We start from the raw sequence: 25,253 nt of genomic DNA, 5'->3' as shown, positions 1-25,253 counted from the left end.
TGCCTTTGAAATATTCGTACGACCTCTCGCCTAGGTTTAGATGCGATACCTGCGCGCGGATGGCAGAGTGCGTAACTTTGTCGAAGGCGCTTTCTAGGTGGAGCCCGAGGACGGCTTTGGTGTCCCTAGTTTCGCCGTCGATGACCTGATGTTTGATAAGTAAAAAATCTCAGTGCCCTCCCACTCTCTGAAGAAATACGACCCTCAAAGCTGTGTATGTGGGCCCCTTAATGGCGAACTGCACCTCCGCCGTATGTCGGCACCGCGTTGCACTGTCTTCGGGATCGGCCCACGTATGGGGAGTGCTTAATGCCTGCTTCACCTCCGCCGCTGGTCGGCCTGGCATGGCGTTACATTCGGGATCAGCCCACGTATGGGGAGAGCTGAACGTTTGCTGCACCTCTGCTGCGGGTCAGGCCGGTATTATGCTATCTTCGGGATTTTGCTCTATACGCGGACGCGATAGTGGGGAAAGTAGCCCTTAAGAGGAACCTTTAGCTCTGGTGGTCCTATATAAATACATGTAAAACGAGAACTCGTTTTTCTCCACAACCACTGCATCATATTTTACAAGGTTTGTTGCACTTGAAAGAAATACTTAAAATCTAGTGACTGTTGGTTTAAAATCTTTTATTTGGGTCATCATTTGTTTATTCAAAATTGGCAAAAATCACAAATTTTCAGAAAACGAAACCAACTTTACAACCCTGTCTTTCGGCAATCAAAACTGATATCACAATTCTGTACATTGCATCTAACAGCACATCTAAAGCGGACAAAATTGATATAATACGCATGAATCTAGAAAAATTTAGTAATGTGGAAATGCAGCTTTTCCTCAACCCTTGTTCACAACGTAACGACTTCACGTAAGATATAAATCGGCATATTGGATTTGTCCGCTTTGAATTGTCTAAAGGATTCTGTTTACATAACCGCGATATCAGTTCTTGATGCGGAGTTATTAATTTGTAAACTTCGTGCTTCTGTATTTTTCGCACTTTTGAATTTTTGAAAATCTTTTACCAGAATTCAAGCCCTAAATAGAATTTTCCGCTTCTAATAGTCACTAGAATTTACCTTTCTCTCCCGAATCCAGCAAAATTTATTAAAATCGGCCCAGGGGTTATCTCAGAAAATCGTTTCGGCGTTTTACATTTATGTGAATAGGCCACGTCGGAATTGGGCCCGAGTTAAAGCATACTCTTAACGACTTCGTTGTAAAAAAAGTAATAAAAGAATAAAAGAAAAAAAATCGCCTCAGCCGTCAATATCGCCGCCTCAGATTTTGTCATGATGGCACCGCCACCATCGGCACGGCTTCCTGAGCAGCTACCAAGCTGTTCCCTTTCGTTATCTTCCTTCGCTCGGCGGCAGTGCACTGTCTTGATGCCGACGACACGCTAAATCTGCACCATCATTCCGTCATGCATCGCTTCTGCGACCAAGCAAGCTTTCGGCGGCACACTTTCACTGGCGTATTGACACTAAAACTTTAAGATGCTTGCCTTAAAGAAAGCAGCATGAATAAAAATGGAACGCGACAATTTGGCCATGGGGAACACGTTCACGGGGCCATGCTATCGATGACAGCATCACAAAAGGCTAGATGTGTTCAGGTTGACTTTGCAGGTTTGGAAGGAAAGACTGACGGGCTAGTTGCTTCATTATCACATTAAGAACAGCACTTAATGTTAGCGCAGTTTGTGTGTGGTTCCCCCTGTGTGTGTCCCGTCGTAAAGTGCTGTTCTTTCTTTGACTTCACAGATGTTCTTTTTCTGCGTCAGTTACGTCTTCCAAGAGTGTTTACTTGGAAAATTTTTGTTCGCATTGCTCTTACAGAAGCATATTTAGTCGAAATTTGTTCGTTTGGCTGCTTAATCTCGAGGACGGGCTCCAAACTGCTCATTTTCTTTAACCACGTAAATACCCTTACTGAAAATTTAATTACGTAGCTTTGTTAATTACGCAAACAACTTCTCAACTTACTCCGCATCTAGAGGTTACCAATCTGAACACTTGAATGATAAAATGATGTTAACATTATTTGCATCGTTCGAATGGTTTTGTTTTGTGCAGTTAAAAGCAGCCGGCATATTGATGGTGCTGTAGACTTCTTATAAAGTAAGTGTGAAAGTTTGGACAGGTTATTTTGGCACAAATCAACTTCATGAGCTTAAGCACATGACCCAACCTTGCACGTCTGTCTTTACAACCGATTCTCATACATTATACAAGAAGCACCTCAGCGCTACGGTACATCCCACAAGGTGTGCGAGAACCTTGTGCGCGCTCCCGACTAGGTTTCTGAGCGTTGGTGGCATCAGACTCGGTTTCCTGGCATCATAAGGAATAAAAACAGCTTCCTGGAGGAAAGCATTGGGTACATTTTCAGCACTTTGTAACATATGGATCAGCACGGATATGTACGTTAGAACGAAAAGTACTGAAATATTAAGGTGAGGGTTTCGCTGCATGTATTTTGGCTGTCTAATGTTAAGATCTAAAGAAAAAATGCTTTGATTTTGTGACAAATAATGCTGACATGAAATATGAGCTCCGACACAGTACCCGTGTTGGAACTGGCCCCTGGAATACAGGGCTACATTAAACCACGATATGCTGGTTTGATAAATACCAGTAATTGTAAAGTGGTTCGCTCTTGAATTTCCTGTATGTCAATCGGCGCCGCTGTGCAGTGTTGTGGGCCCTTTTTATACCACCAGCACTATGTTTCAGCTAATATTAAAAGCAACTGTATTCCTTCTTTTAAGGGGGGGGGGGGGGTTAGCGTCTAACCACAGTTCCAAAGTTATCAGTTAGCTCAAGATGCGCCTGCATGTGTTTCTAATATCCAGTATGTTGGCACGGATTCAATAGCGAAAGAGCGCTATCTTATCAGATTGCGCGCGTGAAGCGAATACTGGCGTACATTCTCCATCACATTTGCCGACCCGAGATTGCGCTGCGATGTACGAGCATTCCAATCTGACGAACCGACGCCTTGATCCGTAGATCGGAATCAGAGAAAGCACTTTGCGCGCAGCCATCGGTATCTTTGAGTGTTATTTTCTTTTCCAGCGCAAGCTCATCTTATAATGAGTAACATTCGTGACTGACTCTTTTGGAAGTGTTTTGTTCTTCACATCACTACAACGTGAGAGTATAGAGGTGCTCCATCTTCATTGAGAGAATACTGGGAAATGGACTAGGCCTTTTCTTGCGTATGCGTTTACACATTAACCACACCAATTTATTTTCCATAACTTACGTTTTAATTTAGGGGGCTGTAAAGCACAGCAACCTTTTACTAACAGGATGTTTTATTAACAAAGAAAATTTAAATGCTTATTAGTCGGCTTTCACTTCATGGCAAAGAATTCCAATAAAGATCTACTTACGATAATTAAAAGCCTATCTGTTTGACAGCGTTTCATCTGAGTTCCCCTTTGCAAGGTAATACAGACTTGCAGATTGTTCGTATTGGGCACCCTCGACATATGTCCAACCGCCAAAGAAAGGGTCATTCCGAATGTTTCATTTCAGGAAGGCGTGTTACCCTCCTGTCTTTCATTCCCGTTCGCAAACACGCAAAAGACAAAAGTGCTGCGTGGAGAGCGTCGTTAGTCCAAGCCAACTAGCTACCGTAACTCACCTCGCCTATATCGCTGTCATTTAGGCTTAGATAAGAAATATTATTATTTTAAACCGACGCATCACGAATCCAAAAAGAGCTGCGCGCGACCAGCCCAGCTAGGTTTCTTTCATTTCGTACATCGTCGTAGCGGCTAATAGTAGCTCACGAAGCAGAGCACTGAGTGTGGATATGGCAGAGAAGGTGTTCTATATAATGTCTCGTCACCCACCGAAAATTGCCCGCCGTGCTACTGGCCTTTCCTAGAAAATTGTATATGTAACGCCCAGCCATTTGGAACACAGCAACTTTGTTTTGCGATGGGAGAGTCCAGGTGAGAGACGGGGTGGTTATGGAGATAAAGACACGCTATTTTCTGCAGTAACCTAGGCATGCATGGATGAATGCCTTTATTTATTGAGAAAAAGGAGGAGCAAGACTCAGTGGAAGCACGTCTCAGCAGACTGGGAAAGAAGCGGGGGACAAAGAGGAAAAGCTGGGGCCTGGGTGGCAGGCGAAGTCGCAGCTTAGAGGCTAGAGAATATAAGCAAGAGTTGGCGAAACCAGTTGAATTCCAGTGTAGATGTGTGATGTGCCGAGTAAATGATTGGAGTCACCGCCCAGCATCCGTCCTTTGCGGCAGTATAAGCTCCCACCGTTCTTGGTAACAAACCTTTACTGAAAACCAACCTTCGCAATTACTTATTCATCAGCCATGCCTAGCCACGTATTCCTTAGTGGCAGGGCCTGTGGATTACATCTACGCTGTCCCGACAAGTTACGACCATAACGTGGCACTTGCGGTTACGGATGCCATACTCGTGACTCTTACTATACTACTACTAAACTGCGCGAATACTATAAACATGGGTTTACTGCACAAGTTAGTGAACAGACATTTTAGAACCGCGTTTTTCGCCTTACATACGCCCAACGCAAGCACCATTGTAGCATGTCACGGTGTGAGTCCCTTCAAGACAGAGACGCGAACGCAAACATAAGAACATGTTGGAAGACAGGGTCTTGGGCCTCGTGCCAAACATATCCAAGCCAACAATATGTTAACAATCATGCCGTCGTTTCTATGCAAAGAGGTTGTGTATTTAAACTTCTGGAGTGACAGTCCAATCCGCCACCTACGGGAGCGCGTGAAGCCGCCAGGGGCCACATTGTTAGAGGAAAAGAAGTGCGGCCACAGTACGTGGCTGCGGTATACGCGCGACGCAACCTGTGCTTGCGGTTCTGCGATGAAAAAATAAAGTTAAACCCCTTTAGGAAGTATATCAGTCCGCCATTTGGTGTCGCAGTTGTCAAAAATAATATGTCATGGTGGTGGCTGCCTAGTGTGCTGTGTACAATATTGTTACGAGGAGTTGCGAAGAAATGGTTTTATTTACAGGAGAATTGGACGATGATGGTAGCGTGATCGTAGTGCAGCCCGGCCTCTCTAACTCCTCGTTTTCTTCGTCCTCTCTTTCTTCTCTTCCTGTCCGTGCCTTTCGTATCTGTTAAATTTCCCCGCAAGCAGACGAAGCCCGTGGGGCGATTCAGGATGTACAAGCAGGGTAGAAAGGCTTCAGGCGAGCAATATGAGTCAGCTGAGTTCTGCTTGATCGCCGACCATTGCACAGGAGGCGAGTTATGACGTAAGTGAGTTCGCTCAGGCGGTCCACAACTACAAATGGGCCTGAATATTGTGACAAGAACTTTTGGTACAATCCACGCTTGCGTTGCGGTGTCCAAAGGAGGAATAAGTCACCTTTTTGCAGCGATACTTGTACGTGACGGTCGTCGTATCGCTCTTTCGAATGACTTTGCGAGGCCAGAGTACGAAGACGAGCTATTCGACGCGCTTCTTCAGCGAGACACAAAGTCTTCGATACAGAATCATCACTGTGCAGAACGAAGGGTAGGAAAGTGTCCAGAGGGCTTCGCAGTAACCTTGCATACAGGAGGTAAAATGGGCTATAATTCGTGGTTTCGTGCTTCGCAGTGTTGTATGCATAAGTGATGAAGGGCAGCACGTCGTCCCAGTTCTTATGATTCGAGGAGACGTACATAGCAAGCATGTTAGTCAGCGTTCTGTTTGTCCTTTCAACGAGGCCATTGGTCTGTGGATGATATGGCATGGAATGACGGAACTGTGAAGTGCACAAACGAAGTAACTCTTCAATGGCATCAGCCGTGAACTGGCGACCACGGTGACCACGGTCGCTGATGATGACACGTGGTGGGCCATGACGAAGGACCACGGAACGGAGAAGGAAGGCCGCCATGCAAGCAGCGGTGGAAGACGGTATGGCTGCAGTTTCTGCATACCGTGTAAGATGGTCTACGCAGACAATTATCCAGCGGTTCCTGTTAGATGGCGGGAATGGACTCAGAAGGTCAATGCCTACTTGCTCGAACGGCGTACTGGGCGGTGTCAATGGCCGAAGGGGACCCGGGGCTGCGGTGGTCGGTCGCTTGTGACGTTGGCACGTTTCACAACTAGCGACATAGCGACATAGCGCTTGGTTGCTTCGTACATCTTGGGCCAGTAAAAGCGCTCCTGCGTGCGGTGCAGCGTTCGTACGAAGCCGAAATGGCCGGATGTCACATCGTCAGCGGAGACTCTCGGGGACAAGAAGCAGAAAACGCGCTCCATGCCCGGAGTAATTAGTTTTGTACAGCAATTTATCACGGACAGTAAAGCGACCGCTGCCTTTAGAAGTACGGGCGGCGACAAAAAGCGGATCAAGGGTAACATCATCCCGTTGTTCTCGCTGAAAGTCTGCCGCGTCAGGGAACGTAGGAGTAACAGCAGCGAGACAGTCGTCAAAATTCTCAGCATCGCAGTCGGTAGTCGCAAGAGCAATCCGAGAGAAGCAGTCTGCGTCAGCGTGACGACGGCCACTCTTGTACCCACAAAGTCGTATTCCTGGAGGCGCAGCGCCTAACGTGCGAGGCGACCAGAGGGATCACGCAAACCGACCAGCCAGCATAAAGAATGATGGTCGTTGATAATCTTGAATGGTCTACCGTAAAGATAACATCGAAACTTTTGTACGGCGAAAACGGCTGCCAGGCATTCCTGTTCCGTGACCGTATAATTGCGTTCAGATTTGCTCAGACAACGGCTGGCATATGCGACAACCTGTTCTGCACCACTGTGACGTTGTACAAGCACCGCTCCTATCCCGATTCCCCTCGCATCAGTGTGAACTTCAGTCGGGCAAGATGGATCGAAGTGACGCAAGAGGAGTGCTGACGTTAGTATAAACTTCAGTTGAGAGAATGATGCGTCACACTCTGGCGTCCAATTGAAGGATGCTTTTTGTCGCAAAATACTTGTCAACGGGTAAACGATGTCGGCAAACCGGGGAAGAAAACGACGAAAATACGAACATAGGCCAATGAATGAGCGGAGTTCTCGTGTTGACTGCGGTGGCTTGAAGGAGCTCACTGCTTCAATCTTACGAGGATTGGGTCTGACGCCATCCTTGTCGACTAAGTGTCCCAGGACCAGTGTTTGACGTTCGTCGAACCGACACTTTTTTGAGTTTAGGACCAGTCCAGCTTTCTCAATGCAGTCGAGAACGAGGCTGAGGCGTTCGTTATGTTCTTCAAACGTGCGGCCAAAGATTACAACATCATCGAGGTAACACATGCATATCTCCCACTTTAGACCGCGTAGTACTGTGTCCATGAATCTTTCAAAGGTGGCAGGAACATTGCAAAGGCCAAAAGGCATAACATTAAATTCGAATAGGCCATCTGGAGTCACGAAAGCGATCTTTTCCTTGTCGGCAGGGTCCATAGGTATTTGCCAGTACCCCAATCGCAAATCAAGTGTTGAGAAGTAAGAAGCAGCGTGTAAGCAATCACTGACGTCATCGATTCGCGGTAGTGGATAGACATCCTTCTTCGTCACTGCGTTTAGATGTCTGTAATCCACGCAGAATCTCCAGGAGCCATCTTTTTTTCGGACCAGGATTACTGGGGCTGCCCATGGACTAGATTACTCTTGAACGACACTTTTGTTCATCATCTCCTTGACTTGCTCGGCAATAACTTTGCGCTCGGACGATGGCACTCGGTAGGGCTTCTGGCGGATGGGGTGTGCTGAGCCAGTATCTATTCTGTGACGAGCGCAGGACGCGGTATGACGGTAAATGAAGGGGTGCATCTCCATGCGCGAAATCAAATTCGGCCTCATGCCTGGCAAGGACTTGTACCAGTGCTTGCCGTTCCGATGTACCGAGAGCCTTGCTGATCATGCCAAGCATTAGCTCTTCAGAATGGCGATTATCGCAAGGAAAGTAAGCTGTAGAAACGTCCGTAGTTAGTGCCGCTATTGAAGTACATGCGGCTTCATCGAAAAGAGCGATTTTCATACCGCGAGGAAGGACAACCGGCGTGGCGGAAGAGTTCAGCGCCCACAATGTGGCGACTCCTTTCGTCATTCACACGACAGAGCAGGGCACAAGTATATTTTTTAGCACCGTTTATGCGGAGAGGCCTAACTACAAGGTCAACACAATCAGTATCAACAGTAGTTGTAGAAACACGAACGGGCGTCAGGCACCACGATGGTACAATCACTTCATCAAGAACACTGACTGTGTCTGTGTCCTTGTCTTCACTACCCAAGCTTTGTTCAGAATGTGCTGATATAAATAACTTGTTCAATGAGATTTCGCCACAACCACAGTCCACGGAAGCGCCGCACTGTTTAAGAAAATCGATACCAAGAATAACGTCGTGCGAACAACGAGAAAGAACAAGGAATTCCGACACAAACACTTTCCCAGCCAACAAAACACTCACAGCACAAACGCCAAGGGGATGAAACCACTCGCCGCCTACTCTACGAAAGGTAATACCGTCGTTCCAAGAAAACATACTTTGTGGCCTTGCCAGTTTTTCAAAGCGAGGCTCATCACAGACACAGTCGCCCCAGTATCAACTAACGCCATGGTCGGTATTCCGTCAATCGAGACATTCACTGTGTTTTTGAACATCACAACAGGCAGAGGTATTTCTTGCAAAGACCGTCCGGCGACCACACATCCACTGGCCGCGGATGCTAGTTTCCCGGGGGCGGTCAGGAAGAACGGCGCCGAGGGGACGCAGAGCGACGGGGACGGCTATTTGGAGGCGTGAAACTCTGCTCAGACGCTGGCGAATCGCTGCGTCTGGTCTCGTGTGAGAAGTGATCCCTTGGAAGCAAATCGGTCGTCCGCAGATCATATGAAGTACGGGTTCTGGGTGGCGAGAACATCGATGGTGTCCTACGTGATTGACGGGCTTGGCGACAATACCGAACTATATGGCCTGTGGAACGACAGTTGTAGCACACGGGAGGGTCGCGGTTCACAGCGTCTACCTCGAAACGAATGGTAGACGGCTGCGGGCGGCGAGAAAGTTCGTGGTCATGTGGATAACGTGTCTCTGCTGCTTGCTGAAATCCGTTATATCTTTCATAAGTCGCGTCGTGGTAGTAGGGTCGGTGCTGTTCTTGTCGTGGCCTGACAGAAGTCGCAGGGCCTCGGGGGTAAAAACGCCGCTGCTCTTGTTGTGGCCGAGCGCCATAAGTAGGGCCTCTGTCGTAGAGACGTGACTGCTGTCGGGGCGCGAGTTCATAATCCTCAGTGCCCCTTGCCGCAGGATACGGGGAGAAGGATGCCACGTTTGGCTCAAAATCTGGTGGTAGGCGGAAGCTACGAGCGCCTGGATATGTCACTTGCGCGTGCAGGCTGAGTTCTTCCCGAACTATTTGTCGGATCGTTGATTCAAGATCAAGGGGCTGGTTGCTGTCCACGCTTGCAACTGTCGTTACATTGGCTAGCCTGCCAAACTTCGGCGTTATGCGCCTCGTCTTTAGTTGCTCGAAAGTACGACAGTGCCGAATGATGTAAGCGACGGAAGCCAGGCTGTCTTTTGCAATGAGGAAATTGTAAACATCCTCGGCAATTCCTTTTAGGATGTGCCCGACTTTGTCTTCCTCGGACATTCCAGAGTCCACCATCCTACACAGCTTTATTACTGCCTCAATGTAGGTCGTGCAGGTTTCGCCTGGTACTTGCGCACGTTGCAGTAGCGTCTGTTCTGCCCTTTTCTTTTTCGTCGCGGAGTCACCGAATCGCTCTTTGATTTCCGAAACAGATCTTCCCCATGTTGTGAATGTTTCCTCGTGGTTGTCGAACCACACCAATGAAGTATCGGTTAGAAAGAACACGACGTTCGAAAGCTGAGAAGCGCTGTTCCACCTGTTGGCGGCACTCACCCGGTGATAATGGATGAGCCATTCCTCGACGTCTTCGTCCGATCTTCCGGCGAAGGGACGCGCATCTCTCAGTTGCAGAGCAGAACTTGGGGCAGCAGTCGGAATGGGCCGCTGTTCGTCTGCGTGTGGGACATATTCAACTCCGGTAGATTCGGTGGGAGTCCAGCAAGGCGACGGCTCCGTCGAAGAACTTGTGGTTCAGCCTCCGTCTTCGGGTGTCGATTACGCAGCACCTTTCACCACAACTGTTACGAGGAGTTGCGAAGAAATGGTTTTATTTACAGGAGAATTGGACGATGATGGTAGCGTGATCGTAGCGCAGCCCGGCCTCTCTAACTCCTCGTTTTCTTCGTCCTCTCTTTCTTCTCTTCTTGTCCGTGCCTTTCGTGTCTGTTACAATGTGTTGCGAGAACTGAAAAACAGTCGCTTCCTGATTTCTTCATTCAGTAACCTGCCGCGTGTATCGGCATTGTGATGCCCTTTCGTCGATACGTGGTGCCGGCCCGTACTGACACAACGACATGACCCGAAATGTAGTATCCTTATTCCATTTCTTAAAAAGATCACTATTTGTGTAAATCAGCGTTTTTGGTTGAAACCAAGAAAAAAATATTCAACGGTAGGTATCATTTTTGTCCGGCATTTGAGTTCTAGCTGAAAAGAGTCGGTGAAAGCAAATTTACAATAAAGCTAAGGCGACCCACAATCTGCACACAGCCGCAAGCCTACATGCGCTCCACTGAGAATAACCTGCCAAAGTTAAGGTCATGTGTCAGCTGGCCGCTCAAGCAATCTTTACTTTTTTTTTCGTTTCTGCATCCATTCTGCCTGCGTCTGCGACAAAAACGTGAAGTGGAATGGTGGTGGTGGTGGTGGTGAATTGTAGCAGCAGGCGGGTTTAGCCTGGCGAACAAGTCCGGCAATTGCTCCAGGCAGATAGATAAACAGAAATTGGTGGAGGCAGGTGGTAGCGTAATGTTTAGCGTGCCCATTTCCCAAATGCAAGATGGAGCATTTGGTAGATGGGCTCGAATCTCGGTGGTTTGTTTGTGAAGACAGCTTTCTGTGGTCTCTGGTGACTGTGAAGCTCAGAATGAGGCGGCATCCTGACGACAACGCTCGCCGTCAACGTAACAGAATAAGCGGGCGTGCAAGGTCACGTCTAAAGCCGAAAGCACATTCGGAGGAAATACACTATACTCTTGTCGACAAAAAAAAACGTGATGAGTAACGAGCGGTGTTGTTGAGCGAGGCTGTAGACGGATAATGTCACCATAGACAGGACAACGCTCCAATCCTGGCGCTCAGCGGAAATATATGTCGACAGTGTGTCAATTAGCGTGTAATTGATACTTCATTAAGGTCGTTACGTGTTTGTGTTGTGTCTAGCAGGAGCTAGTAGCGTAAGAGATGACACTGGAGAGAAGGCGGTGAGCGAAGTCCGCGAAAAGTAATTCAGCATAGCCATATAGAACGTCGACGCCATGTTGAATAAAGCCTGCGACTTCAGTTGCTCAGCCGCCAGAAAGGCTTGTGTCGTAGCATACCGCTGGGCGTATTTGGTAACCACAGCGATAAACACACATTTTGCGGAAGTAAACAGAGGAAAGGCACGTAGTGAGTTGGCCGCCCTTTTCGAGCTCTGGCATAGTTTGAAAAATGAATGTGGGGAAGTATGACGCACAAAATAGTATATGTCAACCCAAACGAATCAGCGTGGTCATACTTGCGCGACACGCCATGGTGGCCTGCCACCAATACATCATGAACTTGCAGTGATGAGAGTTTTCATTGCGTACTTGAGAATAAAAACGAGCACGTCAGAGACGTCCGAGGGACATTTCTAGGGTACAAGAGCACAACCCCCCCCCCAAAAAAAAAAATCACGAATATAAGCTTACGAATATGGGCGTCGTAAGATCGAGCACTTCGGCGCTTGTTGATCTTCTTTAGGATCACGTCAGCATTTCATTCAGCGTTTCTTTCTGAGAAAAAGAGTTGAAGGCGCTCGTTTATTTGCATCACAATGGCAGGCGTAACCAGGCAAACATTGACAGCATTTCATTAGAGAGTGCCTGCGTACTCTGTGGAGATTACGCATGACAATGACATCAAACGCAGAAAGCTTTGCTTACATCGATTCGCACATACATAGGATTCGCATAATTTTTTCACTCATTGAATACAGTGCATTCTACGGTGTCATTCTTCGACAAAACAGATGGTACCGATTTTCGCGTAATGAGGATTGGAACAAATTGTCTCACCTTCCGGCTGTCACCTTTCTCCTACTGCCAACATTCCTTCCCCTCCGTAGTTGCTTAGCTTTTATTGGGTTCGGCTGCTAATCACGAGGTCTCGAGATCGAATCCCAACCACGGCAGCGGTATTTCAATGGGTGTGAAATGCGAAAACCCGCGTACTTAGGGCTAGGCACACGTTAAAAAATCCCAAGTGGTCTAAATTATTCTCGAATCCTCCACTACGGTGTGCCTCCTAATGAAATCGTGGTTTTGGCAAGTAAAACCTCATAATGTGTTATGTAACATTCGTTAAGGATGTCCTGGGCAGTCGCACAACTCTTGAGTACAATTAAGCGTCAGGAGTTGTGCGCGAGGTCTTTGAGTATGTGGATAGCCTTTATGGCGTTCGATAGCTGCTAGTCTACATTGCGGCTATATAATAAAGGCGGAACGGCAACATGGTAGAGAATGGGGAGAACACACAAATCCCGCATATATTACTGCACAATAATTTTAAATATCGTTCTTGCTTCACGCACGTGGACAACCGCCATAGGAGACTACTTTGGAAACTAACTGCAAGTACTGTATATGTCGTACCCAATGGTGTACCTGGCCTGGTGGCCAGTAAATGGAGACGGAATATTGCGAACAGCTTCGGCTATAGCGTGCTAACGGACAACGACACAAACTGAAGTGACTAGTGCAAGAGTGGACAGGGAACACTAAAGACGCTACAAGGACAAGCGCCCAGTTGGATGTTTGCGCGCTTATCCTTGTCGCCTCTAGTGTCCCGTGTCCACTCTTGCGCTAGTCACTTTAGCATGGAATACCAACTAGCCCGGTCTCACAGCCTGCGACGACACAGGGACAGTTTGCTCAACTCTTGTATCGTGACTTTTGTGTTAAGGTGAAAAACCAACTTATCCATGCATATGTCTTAATGCTTAAGCACATCTAGATTTGCAGCTGCGGAGGTGGCCCATGTGTGCGCATTGCAATGTCGCTAGTGAAATAATTTTGTGCACCTTAACGAATTCGATAGTGGAAAATCAAAATCCGTCCACGACGGCGTCTCTAGTAGGCGCTGTGCGATGTCCGGACGTTAACAATGTATGCCGACTGAAGAAAGGCTGCCCCGAAGTACTTCTGACGATTAGGCTAGCTTCTTTACTCCGTAGAATGAAAAAAAAGAAAAGGAAAAGAAAAAAAAAGAGAAAAAAAAGAACCGCATCAAAAGCCCAGCATCGACCATTGCTCGTCGCGACTAAACGCTCTTAGGATGACGAGTAATTTCTAGGCGACGAGCGAATACGCTTGATCAAGAACACTGATAACACCGGCGGGACAAGCATTGTGGCGAAGTTCAATGCGCAGGGATAGCTTTTATTTTTTTTTATTTTGTTTGGTTGACGTCATCACGCGTCACCGCGGGAAGTTTGAAAAGTTTAAGGTTAGTACGCCACGTGGTGGCACTCACGCGAACTAAACCCTCATGTCCAGAAAAGCTGGATACGTTGGAAGCTGTGTCCTCAGTGTGGACTGAACTTATTTGTGCACCCCGTGCACCGGCGTACCTGAACATCATTTGACATCTCTGTAGAAGCCATGTTCGGCGAATCGTATGTAACGCCTCATTAAAACGCTTATTCACTAGGAGGTTTCAGCTGTTAAACATGTATGATATTTCGTGGCCTGCTATGGCTTAGGTATTCTATACTTAAATGTAGACATATTTCTGAAGGTGTAAATATTCGCACCAAGGAAAGTATACTCCACAAACTACCGACTGATTAGTTCAGGAGTAACAGACATGCACATGAGCGGCTGCGGAAAACTTTGACCTCCGAGCCCGATCTCGGGAAGCATTTGGCTGCACTCAACCCTAAACTGACGCACGATGCCGAAACTGTTGACTTCACTCGCAGAAATTCTAGCATTCGTCAGCATCACCTCTACTTGGTGAGATTAAGGTCGAATTGCGGCTGAGGTTTTACCTCGAGACGTTTTCCACCATGGCCTTTGAGCACCTTCATGTAGAGCTGCAAGTTCCATCATCAAAGCGCTCTGTTCCACTGTTTCTACGAGAGAGAGAGAGGAAGAAATTGACAAAGGAAACATCGGGAGGTTAAGCATAACTGAGCCCGATTAACTGCCCTACTTGGTCGGAAAGGAGAAAAGGGGGATGGAAGGGAGGAGTAAAACGAAACACAGAAATCACACGCGCACTTACTTATCCAATTAAGAGTTCGTCACTCGCTGAAGCGCTTCCATTCCTATATATACGTCACTACAGTGGAAAGGTGCCGTCATATGTAAGAACGGACGTACGTCGTTACCTTTAGTGCGTAATTCGTGCGCAAATTACGGGACAGCGTAACAATGTCGGCCTATTTTGGCGTCCACGTAAGCGTATACCTGAACAGATCCAACCGCCCGCCGAATCCAGATGCTCCATTCGTCTTCCCTTTCTTCTCTTGCTGGCACTTGCGTTTTATTTTTCTTCGGCGCGGTATATACAGGATGTCGAATTCACGTGGCACCTCTCTGCACATTTCTCAGCTTTAGCCGCTTCACCGGACGCGTTGCGCCTTGAAAGCACGTGCAGTGAACTCCTCCTCTCCGCCTCGCTTCACACCGGGCTCGTGGCAACCCGCGTCCCGTGATTGCGCGCAGCGCTTCGATTTTTGGTTTTGTTTTTTCTCCGCGAGGCGCAAAACCCATTATTAACGGTGTACCCCTCCGTGTAGTACATTTGTATAAACGCCCGTGCGTCTCGGTTACACGCCGATTGCGCGGATAGGGACGGTCGGAGCGCTCTCGGTGGGCGTCAGTTTCAACTGGTCTTTCTTTATAACATCCGCCTATCCCTTCATTTCAATTTTCTTTTATTTTTCGCTTTTCTTCTCCCTCGCTTAGCTCCTTCTTTCTCTTTCTTCTTTTCTTTTTTGTTTATTGAGGCTCGTCCCCTACTTTATTATGAAGCAACGCGCGTTGAATGCAAGCTGCCGCCGTCGTCCGCGCTCGTCGTGAACTCGATGAAGCGCCGTTTCCGCTTCGCATTTTATACACGCGTCTCGTTAGCGAAGGCTCACGCGCAATCGCCATCGTTCGACGATTATCTGCGTGCTCCGCGCAACGAGCGTCGTGCCCACGTGGACCGTTCTTTCCCCCGTCGTCGCACAGCGGGGGTATGTAGAACTGTAAATTCGCGACGGTTTTTTTTTGCGCTGGGCGTTCCGTCTCCGATGTGCGTGTCTGCAGACTACGGGCAGGTGGGCGGAATTAAAAAGAGCGTGGGAGAGGAGGTGGAGTTGGTTAGAGAAGGGGAAGTGTAACGGCGAGGAGGCTTGCGTGCGACGCTTTTCGACGACCTCCCGCTGTGCGCTTGCGGCAGCTTGCGCGTGGTCGGCGACACGCTACGGCGGTTCGCGTTGTTTTCTCGGGAGATTCGTCGTTGCTTCGGTTCACGACCGGCGCGTTTGTGTGTGTGTGCGCGCGTACATGTAGCTGGTGTGCTAGTGTTCGTGCTCACGTGCGTGCGTTCGATAAGGTCCTCCTCCTCATTCCTGCTTGATGAGAGCAGTAGTGTTGCCTTCGCGTGTATGTGACTGCGCTGGCGTATACGTCGACATACCCCACGGCCACCAGTTATATGGAGGGCATCAATTTCAATGATTAAAGTCTGGAAAGTGCGTCTCGTATTCCTGTCCTTGGGCGGCCCATCGTTAGTCATTTCAGGTGCGCTTTGTCGAAACCCAGCCCTCTTTTGCCGCAGCACAGATAATTGGAGTGGCCAAAGTGTCTTCTGCCGCGGACTCTCTGGATCAGCTAGTGCATCGCTGCACTTTTGTCTTCGCGCCATGCAGTTCACTCAAAAGCCACGGGGTGGCGTTTCTGGTTCGGAGAGCGCAAGCAGGGCGGTATAGTCATTAAAGGAACAAGAGAACTGCATTGTATCATAACGAGAACCCTACAACAGAAACAAAATGTTCAAGGACAACCCATTATCGTATTTGGCAGTGTTTTGCGACTATTTCTGTCGCTGTCAGTCTAATTAGATAGTCTGTAGTTCTATGAGTGCGTGGACGCTGCTGTTAGAGCGTGGGATGCGAGTCCAATTTGCAGCGCAAAGGCCTCTTGATTGTACCAAGCTCACGCGCTTTAGGTTAAGCTACCGGGAGTCATTAAACGCTGTAATAGCTTTTCTTTCTTTTTTTCTTCGTCGTTATTCTGGCTTTCACCGGTTGCTCCTGCCTCATCGAGCTTTCTTGGTCAACGTCCTGCGAGGCACACCAAAAGTTCTCTCGAATGTGCGCTCGCTGCGCGTCAGGCTAACAGCCTGTTGAACACACAGCCTGTTAACAGCCTGCAGCACCGCCATCAGCAGCAGCTGCCGCGTCGCAGCGATATTTAGGTTATCGTTGTGATCACCGGCAGAAAAATACGGAGTAAAGCACAAATCATAGAAGCAAGAGCTTCTTATAGCAGGCCTCAATTATCCGGGATACGTCAATGAGCCGTTAGGAAATTGCTCTTGTTGAACGAGTCGTCTTTTCAACGGTTATGCATGCGACACAAAGGTGGAAAGGAGATATCATGGTGAGGCCAGCATGTAATGCCTACTGCATGCATGTGCACGCGTACCTAGTATTTTTGTTTTCTAGTCCTATTCCGTGTTTTTCTCTTTTTCTTGCTTTATCTTTAGCATAGCAGAGTAACATTCACGTGCTCTCCGTTTTTCTTTTCCATTTGTTTTAACAGTTAGTCGCATCCGTAGTACGCAATATCCATCGGCGTTGCACCTGTCTTGCGAGTTATCTTATGCGGGCCCAGCGGATCTGTGTTGTACAATAAATCACGCGCCTTAAAAATGATTAAAAGGGACCCTGCGCGCTCATTTGGCTGTCAGATGTGCTCGAGTGGGGCAGCAACCCTTTGCAGCTCTTTTATTGTATTTGGTAAGGATTGTTGCGTTTCGCCTGCGACACGTGGTTTTGCCGGCGCGACTGCGGCGGGGCGGCAGACATTTTGGCCCGATCGTCGTCGCCGCAACGCTCCCCGCCAGGTGTTTCCAGGCGCGACTGCGGCGATGCGACCGCAAAGGATCACCCTCTCCTTCCAGTCATTGTGCCTGAACCAGGCGATGCGACAGCAGGGGCACCCTCTCCTTCCAGTCATTGTGCCCGAACCAGGCGATGCGAAAGCAGGGATCACCCTCTCATTACAGTCATTGTGCCCGACCGGCAGCGCTACGACAGTGTGCGTCACCATTAGCCCATTGTACATTCACGTGCTCGTCTATTGAGGGGTTCCTTGTTGCCCTCAACTGCGAGAGTATAAAAACAGCTGCCCCCGGACGCCAAAAAGGAGGGCTCCGATTTCTTCTGTTGAGTAAAGTGCTCTCCCGTCTCTCTACTTCGGTCAACCTGACCGCCAACTCTTTGCGATGTTAAAATAAACAAGTTGTTTTGTTGTTACCAGTCGACTCATGCTTTGCCGGGACCTTCGGATGCTTCCAGTTGTACCCCAGGCCGCCAGGCCAACGCTACCCTTGGGGCTTGCGACCCAGGTACAACCACGGGCGTCAGCGCCGAGTTCCCAACAGGTCGTACCATCGGTGCGATCAAAACAGGATGGACGATACAGAAATGAATGAATCCAATGGGCAGCGCACCTATACTCTGGATATGCCTCGGAACGAAAGACGTCCGAACGAGACATCTTCCACATCGTACAGCTGAAGTTCGGTCCTCCCCAAGACAACCCAAGACAGGCTCTGAGAGTCGATGGATTAGTTAAGACGTTCACGGCCACGCTCCTCGCCACCCCCTTATTAGTTGCACTAAACAGCTACTGATTATATATTTACGGCGCTCTCCGGTGGGGCCAGGACCTCCCTTGACCCCAGCAGGGACCTTTATTAAAGTTCTCTCTCTCTCTCTCTCTCTCTCTCTCTCTCTCTCTCTCTCTCTCTCTCTCTCTGCACAATTGGAAAGGAGACTGGCGGCGGATTTTCCCCAGCAGCAGTATGACGGTGATGTTTTGATCAAATATACCAGCCCTCGAAAACGTGAGAGAGAGAGAGAGAGAGAGAAGAATACAGGAAGGCAGGGATGTTAACCAGTCAATAGTCTGGTTGGCTACCCCACACTGGGGGATGGGAGAAGGGGAAGAGAAAGGAGGGAGAGAGAAGGTGTAGGTACGTGTACGGACAGCACTTCAGTTAAAGTCGCTCGAGCAAACCAGAAGTTCTGAGAAAACACAAAAGTGCCTTCACTGCCTTCTGAGCGGGTGATCGGTCGGGGCGGTGCTCTAATATTGTCTGTTCACTCAGAGGACGATCATCTAGTTTCCTCAATGTGTTGGACAAATACTAGTTTTCTTTGTCTCTTCGTTGTAAGTCAAATAAACTACGGCCACAGCGATGTACGCTTCGCAGTTTGTGAACTTCGCGATGGAGCGAGCTCCTTTATGTCGGCTAACGAGCAATGCGTTTTTACCTTACAGAGCAGGCGCCCCTTTGTGCGCAAGAGCGCGAGCTCTGTTACCGTGTCTCGTACGCGACGATAGCTGCATGTGAGCTGCATTGTTCAGACTGGCTTTCGTGGTAAGGTAAAAATGCCGAGACGGCCTTACAAGACTATATCACGCCGTGAGAGCTGTTGCTATGCGTGTTTCACCTTCCTTCTTCCCCCCCCTCCCCCCTTGAGTTAGACTATGCTTGTGCATGAAATGAAACGAGTATGACGCGATCCTAGCGGCAATATTTCCAATTTAGTCTCCTCTATAGCAATGCACTTTCATAGATGGAGAGCAGTGCGGACGTCGTAGACATGTACCTGGGGAGAACCGGATGATTGAAACCCAGGAATGACCGAGAGTTGTGACACCATGTATTAACTCACCCTCTATTCCGTAATAAACATCTCGGGTGTCGTGCGGACTCGAATACGTTGCGCAAAACGCCGAGTGGGGAGCTCCTGACGTGGACAAAGGTGGCTGCCACTGACTTTGCACTCGCACGTCTGTCTCTCTCCCTCACTCGTACCGTACTGGTTTGCGACACAGAGCCGGCGCACTAACAAAGGCCGCATTCTTTCCCCGGCCCAGGGTTTGACACAAACTAGCAACCGCTGTCGCGCGGCTTGCACTAACCGGCGGGATCTTGTAGTTCTTGCTAAACCCGTCTCCGGGGCTGGTATTCTTGGTACGGTCGTTTCGACACCGTCTCCCGTTCTTCGCGCTGCTTCACATCCGCGGGCCGGCCTCGCAGGCCGGGGCGTCGGCTGGCGAAGACGTGAGCCGTTGGACGGACACGCGGCTGAGACGGATGTCTCGTTCTCCCGTGCAAGCGCAGTATCGAAGAGGAGGACTAAAAAGATTGCGACTTACACTTTTTTGCAATGCCGACGAATCCGCGTCGCGCGAAACTTCGTCTTGCTCCGCCGTGGATGTCCGTTCGAGTCTTTCGTGCGTCTCCACGGTGAGTCATCGAATGACGCGTCCCTTTGCTTATCGCGCCGCCGCCGCCGCCGCCTCCTCGGCGCGCACGTTTCGACGTCCTGCTGGCTCGGCTTTATTCAAATGCGCGCTTTTTGTTCGTCTGAGCCCCGCGAAAGGTCTAGCGCATCGCGATCGTCGGTTCACTGGATCTCGTGCGTAACATAACGTCGCTGCGGTTTATCGATTCAAAGGCGTGCGAAAAACTGTACGGGGATGAGCTCCTTCCACGCGCGCGTTGCATTTTGGCGCTTGTTTCTCACATTTCTTTTAATCCCTGCCTTTCTTTTTTTTCTCTCTCTCTCTCTCTCTCTAGATTTTCTTTTGCAGTGCTACAACTCCGTGGGCAACAAGAGCGCGACGCCACTTTCGAGAGGAGAGCTGCCCTCGCCGCCGACTGGGACCGTGCGTCGAGTGAGCGTTGCGTTTCTGTGTGCACCTGAAGTGAGGTAGTAGGTTGTATAGTTCAGAACTACATCTGCCAAGGAGAGCTAACTGTACAACTTGCTAACTTTCTTCGGGTCATACAATGTTCGTCGAGACTGCCTTCACGTTTGAAGACGCGCCTGCCGCCCCGGGCTAAGTTCCTCGCACGTTCTTCTTCTATAACGTCACGTTCTTACGGTGTCTTCGCTGATCGTTGCGTCTACAGCCGAGGTAAGTGCAATTTGCCAGCATTGTTCTGGGGTTGCCAGTCTCGCGGAGTCCTTTCGGAGTCTATTCTAACCGATGTGAGATTGTCTTTATGCGCTACAGCTTAGAATTCACGACGAGGGGTTTGGTCCATTTGGAAATTAATTCTAGTTTGCTCCTGTGAAATGAAAGTGTGTGGGTAGGTTCCTCACATCCTTGTCAGAGTGATCTTGATTTTTATTTGGGAAACCTCATAGGCGCTTATTCTGCGGTAAAAGACATGGCTCGTTTTTAGTGGAGAAAATGGTAACTGATAGCTGTACTTCCCTGCCCTTTCTGCATTCGTCTCGCATCATAACCGTGGCAGGGATGAAGTCGGGCGACTTCACATATTTCGGTGTCATTTTGCCGATCTAAGTGGTCTTTATGTTGCAGAAGTTCTCTAGTTGAATTACTTGTTCTCGAATACCGCGACACTCATTCATTTGGCGAACAATTAAGCCGCCTCGGCTCTTATGCTAGACGTAGCTTTCGCGGCACTGCGCGTGTAATCTGTCAGATAATGCCGTTGTCACTCGAATAGCTTTGAGCTTCATAGAAGTGGATCTGCGCTTTACAACGCGAGCGCGTTCGAATCGTGAAGTCTTCCGTCGCGTCGCGCAAAGCTTCATTGGTGTAGCCTGGCGGCAGTCTGGTAACCGATACCTCAGTCACACGAGCAGTATTGGCGTTCATTGAAGCCGATCTGCATTGAATATTTCGAGCACGATTGACCGAATAACTGAGCGTTTCTAAGTGTAACGGCATGGAAGCATAGTGTAACTTGTCTGTGAAATTCGTCTACATTTACTCAAGCTCGGTCTTAAAGGCCCGTATGACAGCACTATAACTTCATGTATTTGTGTAGTGTCCGTTTAATAAAAGCCAGGCAGGCAAAATTCACCGCGTGTCCCTGCTCACATTAGCCAAGCTATTTAACGCAGCAAATGATCTTAAAAAAGAAGGTGCAAGATGCAATTAAAACACCTGCGCTGTTCGTTTATCAAAGGGGTGACGACCGAACACCGTGGGCCTTAAAATATAGTATCTTGTACCGGCTTTCTGTGTGTGTGTGTGTGTGTGTGTGTGTGTGTGTGTGTGTGTGTGTGTGTGTGTGTGTGTGTGTGTGTGTGTGTGTGTGTGTGTGTGTGTGTGTGTGTGTGTGTGTGTGTGTGAACGTTCAACATTCTGTAGTAGCGTGACCTTCAGTGACCGGCCCTACTGTGTGTGATCTGTACTGTGTCCTAACGCTTCTTCCTTCGAAGATGGGAAGTGGCGGGTTCAAACACCTTGTAGTGTATATTGTGAACCGACTACCAGTGAAACGGTGATTGCGTGCAGCTATACTTGGCGTCTCATCGTGGAGCGCACAATTAGCCGCGTAGCAAACTAGCCATGGATGTGATAGATAATTGTGGAGGCTGTTCGATGCGGCGTCACTTTAATTCCGGCTGCAGAGTCGAAACTCGGCGGAACAACGTGCTAGTGTACTGTGTTCTACTTTAGTCTTTAGATTTGTCCTGTTGCTCTTCCTTTCCTCTTTCCTCCCTTCCTTCCTATCTTCCATTTCTGTGTTGCTGTCACCTCCCTTCAGAAGAGTAGGCAGGCGTTGTGCCCCTTCCGGTGGCAGTTGCCAGCCTGCTCCTCGCCTTCCCTTTCCTGTTAACTGTATATATGTGTATATGTGTTCAAAACAAATAATAATAATAATAATAATAATGTGTGTGTGTGTGTGTGTGTGTGTGTGTGTGTGTGTGTGTGTGTGTGTGTGTGTGTGTGTGTGTGTGTGTGTGTGTAATTTGTAAATTGCAGTACATGCCATAATGTAATTAGTTCTAGTTTAATGAGTGAATGTTTGTTAATTAGGCGATTATGCATTTCAGATTTTCGTGCAAGTAAGATCCGCCTCTTCGAGTAGAGCAGCTCATGGACTGAAATTGTACTATCTAGCACAGGCAATGAAAATGAAAAGTATTTGCTGAAGCACCCGGTATTTAAAGGGACACTAAAGTGAAAAATGATTTCTTCTGCATCAGTAAATTACCGTTCTACAACACCAAAAACACCGCTCGTACAACGATAAGACGTTTGGTAAGCCAGAAAAAGCGCAGGAATGAAATACAGGTGGCGACGCCTACTTAAGTTCCCGCACCTGGTGGCTGTGACGTCTTGGATTTTGATGGCATCTTCTAGGGCCTACTAATTATATATAGCGGTACAGATTGACTACGTTGTCTTCTAAAGGAACCAAATATTAAACATGGCAAGTTTCGGGAACCTTTCTTCAGCCAACGCGGCCCAAATGCGAAAACATACTTTGGAATCCCTGACGTCACGCTGACGTACCGGCGCTGGGGTTTCGGCGTGAAATTCAAGTACTGGTACTTGGACCTTCATTTTCTCATCTAATAATCAAACTATATTTTTTAATGACTGCCTGCAGGGTTCTCAAACAATCCTTCATTAGTCTAAACCGATTTATTGTTTCGCTTTAGTGTCCCTTTAAGATATGATGTTATGATCAAGGTCAACCCTAAGCTCGCCTGGGCGTGACTCCGCGGGTGCGACTTAATGCCGAAAATATCTGACGAAATGACGAAGAGCCCCGTTCTCTCCTGTATACCTGTATACCCCTCGCTGCTCCTGCTCGACTCCCCCCCCCCCCCCTCTCAGGCCCCATTAACCGTGCCGGACTTTAATTAATGATGCTCGCTCGCATCGGTTAACGGAAAATGGCCACGGAACACAAAGCGCCGACCTCTCTCTCTCTCTCTCTCTCTCTCTCATTTGGTCACCATATGTGCGCGAGTGAGGCCAGCGTCCGATAAGGTCGCAACAAACGGACGGGCGACCGCGCTGTTGCACGCACAGCACACTGAGTCCGGCGGCGACGGTCGTTCTCCCATCTGGCGGGCAGCGCGTGCGCCCTTGCTTGCTCTCTCTCTCTCTCTCTCTCTCTCTCTCACGCGCGCGCGCTTTCTTTCGCCTCTCCCTATCAATTTCATATAAAAAAAGCGCGCACGGAATCATTCCTATAAAAAGAACGTGTAAGGTAAAGGCTCCTCACCGCCGCGTTCCATCTGCCGCTGCCGTCCGCGCCTGCGGTCAAGGCGAAGGACTATCGACGCGCTTCCGTTCGCGCTCGGCAAACTCCCCTTTTCACCCCCCCTCTCTCTCACTCACTGAGTAGAGTTCCCTCTCTACCGACCATCCAGCAGCTCGCGTTTTGTCCACCGGCACAGCTACGCCCAGTCGCCGTTAGCGTCGGAGCTTGACGAACATGCCTGAATAGGCCCTACCGTACAGGGAGGCTAAGCCACCGTCGCCGTGAAGGATAACGGTAAATAGTTATGGTTTCAGTTATGGTTATGGTTACATGGGGATAGGGCAAAAGCGGAGAAGATGAGAAAAAACTTCTCACGAAAATGTGCCCGCACAAACGCTGTGAATGCATATGCCAGCGACCATAGTTTTTCACACGCACACACCTCTGCTGGCACCAGGGTCCAAGAATTCAGTTTTCTGTGAAGGGACGGTTCTCAAGCTTGTCGAGCGTGGGGCTGAGGACTTATCTCTGTGCACCGAAAGGCGGACAATAAATAGCACTGAAGGTGCACAGTCATCTATTTGCATCCACAAACTTCACATTCTGTACTTCTGCCCATTACGATGAGCAGAGAGTATATAGGCAATAGTGAACACTATACTCCAAGCCGTATAGACGACAGATGAAAGTTCTGCCTCTCGTCGTGGTATAAGCACTGTGGAAGGCAGAGCTTTAAATGGGGATCCAGTGAACAAAGACGCTGGTTTGTGTTTTCTACAAACTTTACCAGAAGAAACTCTGACGCCGCGATTGGTCTGACACCTCGGGAACATTGGTCAGCATAAATGATATTATCTAATATCAGCGCTTGTCGTTTCGGACCCTCTTGTATAAGGCTTTTTAGTTGGCCAAGTTTCCCAGTAAACGTAGTTTTCTCAAAAGTACGGCAAGAACTTTTTTCCCATATGCATAATCGGTGCGAATTGTAGCACTTATAGCGCAATATTTTGTTGAAAATGATCAATTTGCAAATCCACAAAGCGAAAAGGATTAATTTTGGGCCAATCTAGCATATATGCACTACTAATCGTTCTCTTGCTGACTGAACCGCCATACGTGCAGTTCCTGTAAGCAGAGAGTTTTAACGTATCCTGTATTCCGGTATACGCAATGGTAGTTCTATCCTCTTCCTTAGGGTGCTGTTTTCGCGCTTGATTATCGGCATTACTGTACTTGAGAGCACTTAGTTTGCTTAGCAAGCGACGGCTTCTATGGTGTCTTCGTTCGCAAATTCGTTCGGTATTCACAAAGGCACATGCACTGAAAAGCTTGCAGCTTGTGACGTAGGACCTTGCAACGTGGCTAGCACTGCCGCTGTGTACTTCAGTTTCCTTAAAGCCCTACACAGCGCAAAGACGGCCATGACTACCATGGAATAGTGGCGCCTGTCAATTCAGTGCATCTACATGCTGGAAACTTTGTGCATTAGGTTCATTGCCTTTGGGAGACTAACAATTTCCAGGAAGCATAGTAGCGCCGTCACGGTGTACCAATTCGAAGTATAGTCGTCCAAAGAAGTCGCGGCCAAGGGCATTCGCGTTCCGATTTTTCTCAAAAAGTCTTCCCTGTGCAACGCCAGGCAAACCTATGACATGGTACTAATGCCTATTCATTACATAATTTAGAAGCAAGTTTCAGGCTCAGAGTTATTCCCACAGTCACATCACTTGAACGCAAACAAGCTTCAAATTCTCAAAGCACCACGGGGCACCTCGTAAGTACACTTTACAAACTAAGAAATACGAATAAATAACCATATCTACTCCACTGTTCTTGAGAATTACTTAAGAACACTCTGTGTTTGATCATAAAGCGAAGGATGGGGTG

The 25,253-nt window shown here is 48.5% G+C and overlaps 1 long non-coding RNA gene across 1 annotated transcript in view; it reads left to right on the top strand.

The window, feature by feature from the left end:
- The window catches only part of LOC142582759 (uncharacterized), a 42,872-nt gene that overhangs the window by 14,009 nt on the left and 3,610 nt on the right, over window positions 1-25,253 (top strand). The window contains exon 2 of the long non-coding RNA XR_012828481.1: window positions 19,965-20,305. This is a non-coding gene — a long non-coding RNA (uncharacterized LOC142582759). The remainder of the gene's footprint in view (window positions 1-19,964; window positions 20,306-25,253) is intronic.

Source organism: Dermacentor variabilis, chromosome 5 (assembly GCF_050947875.1).
Source record: "Dermacentor variabilis isolate Ectoservices chromosome 5, ASM5094787v1, whole genome shotgun sequence".
NCBI lineage: Eukaryota > Metazoa > Arthropoda > Arachnida > Ixodida > Ixodidae > Dermacentor > Dermacentor variabilis.
This window is presented reverse-complemented; position numbering and strand designations above follow the sequence as displayed.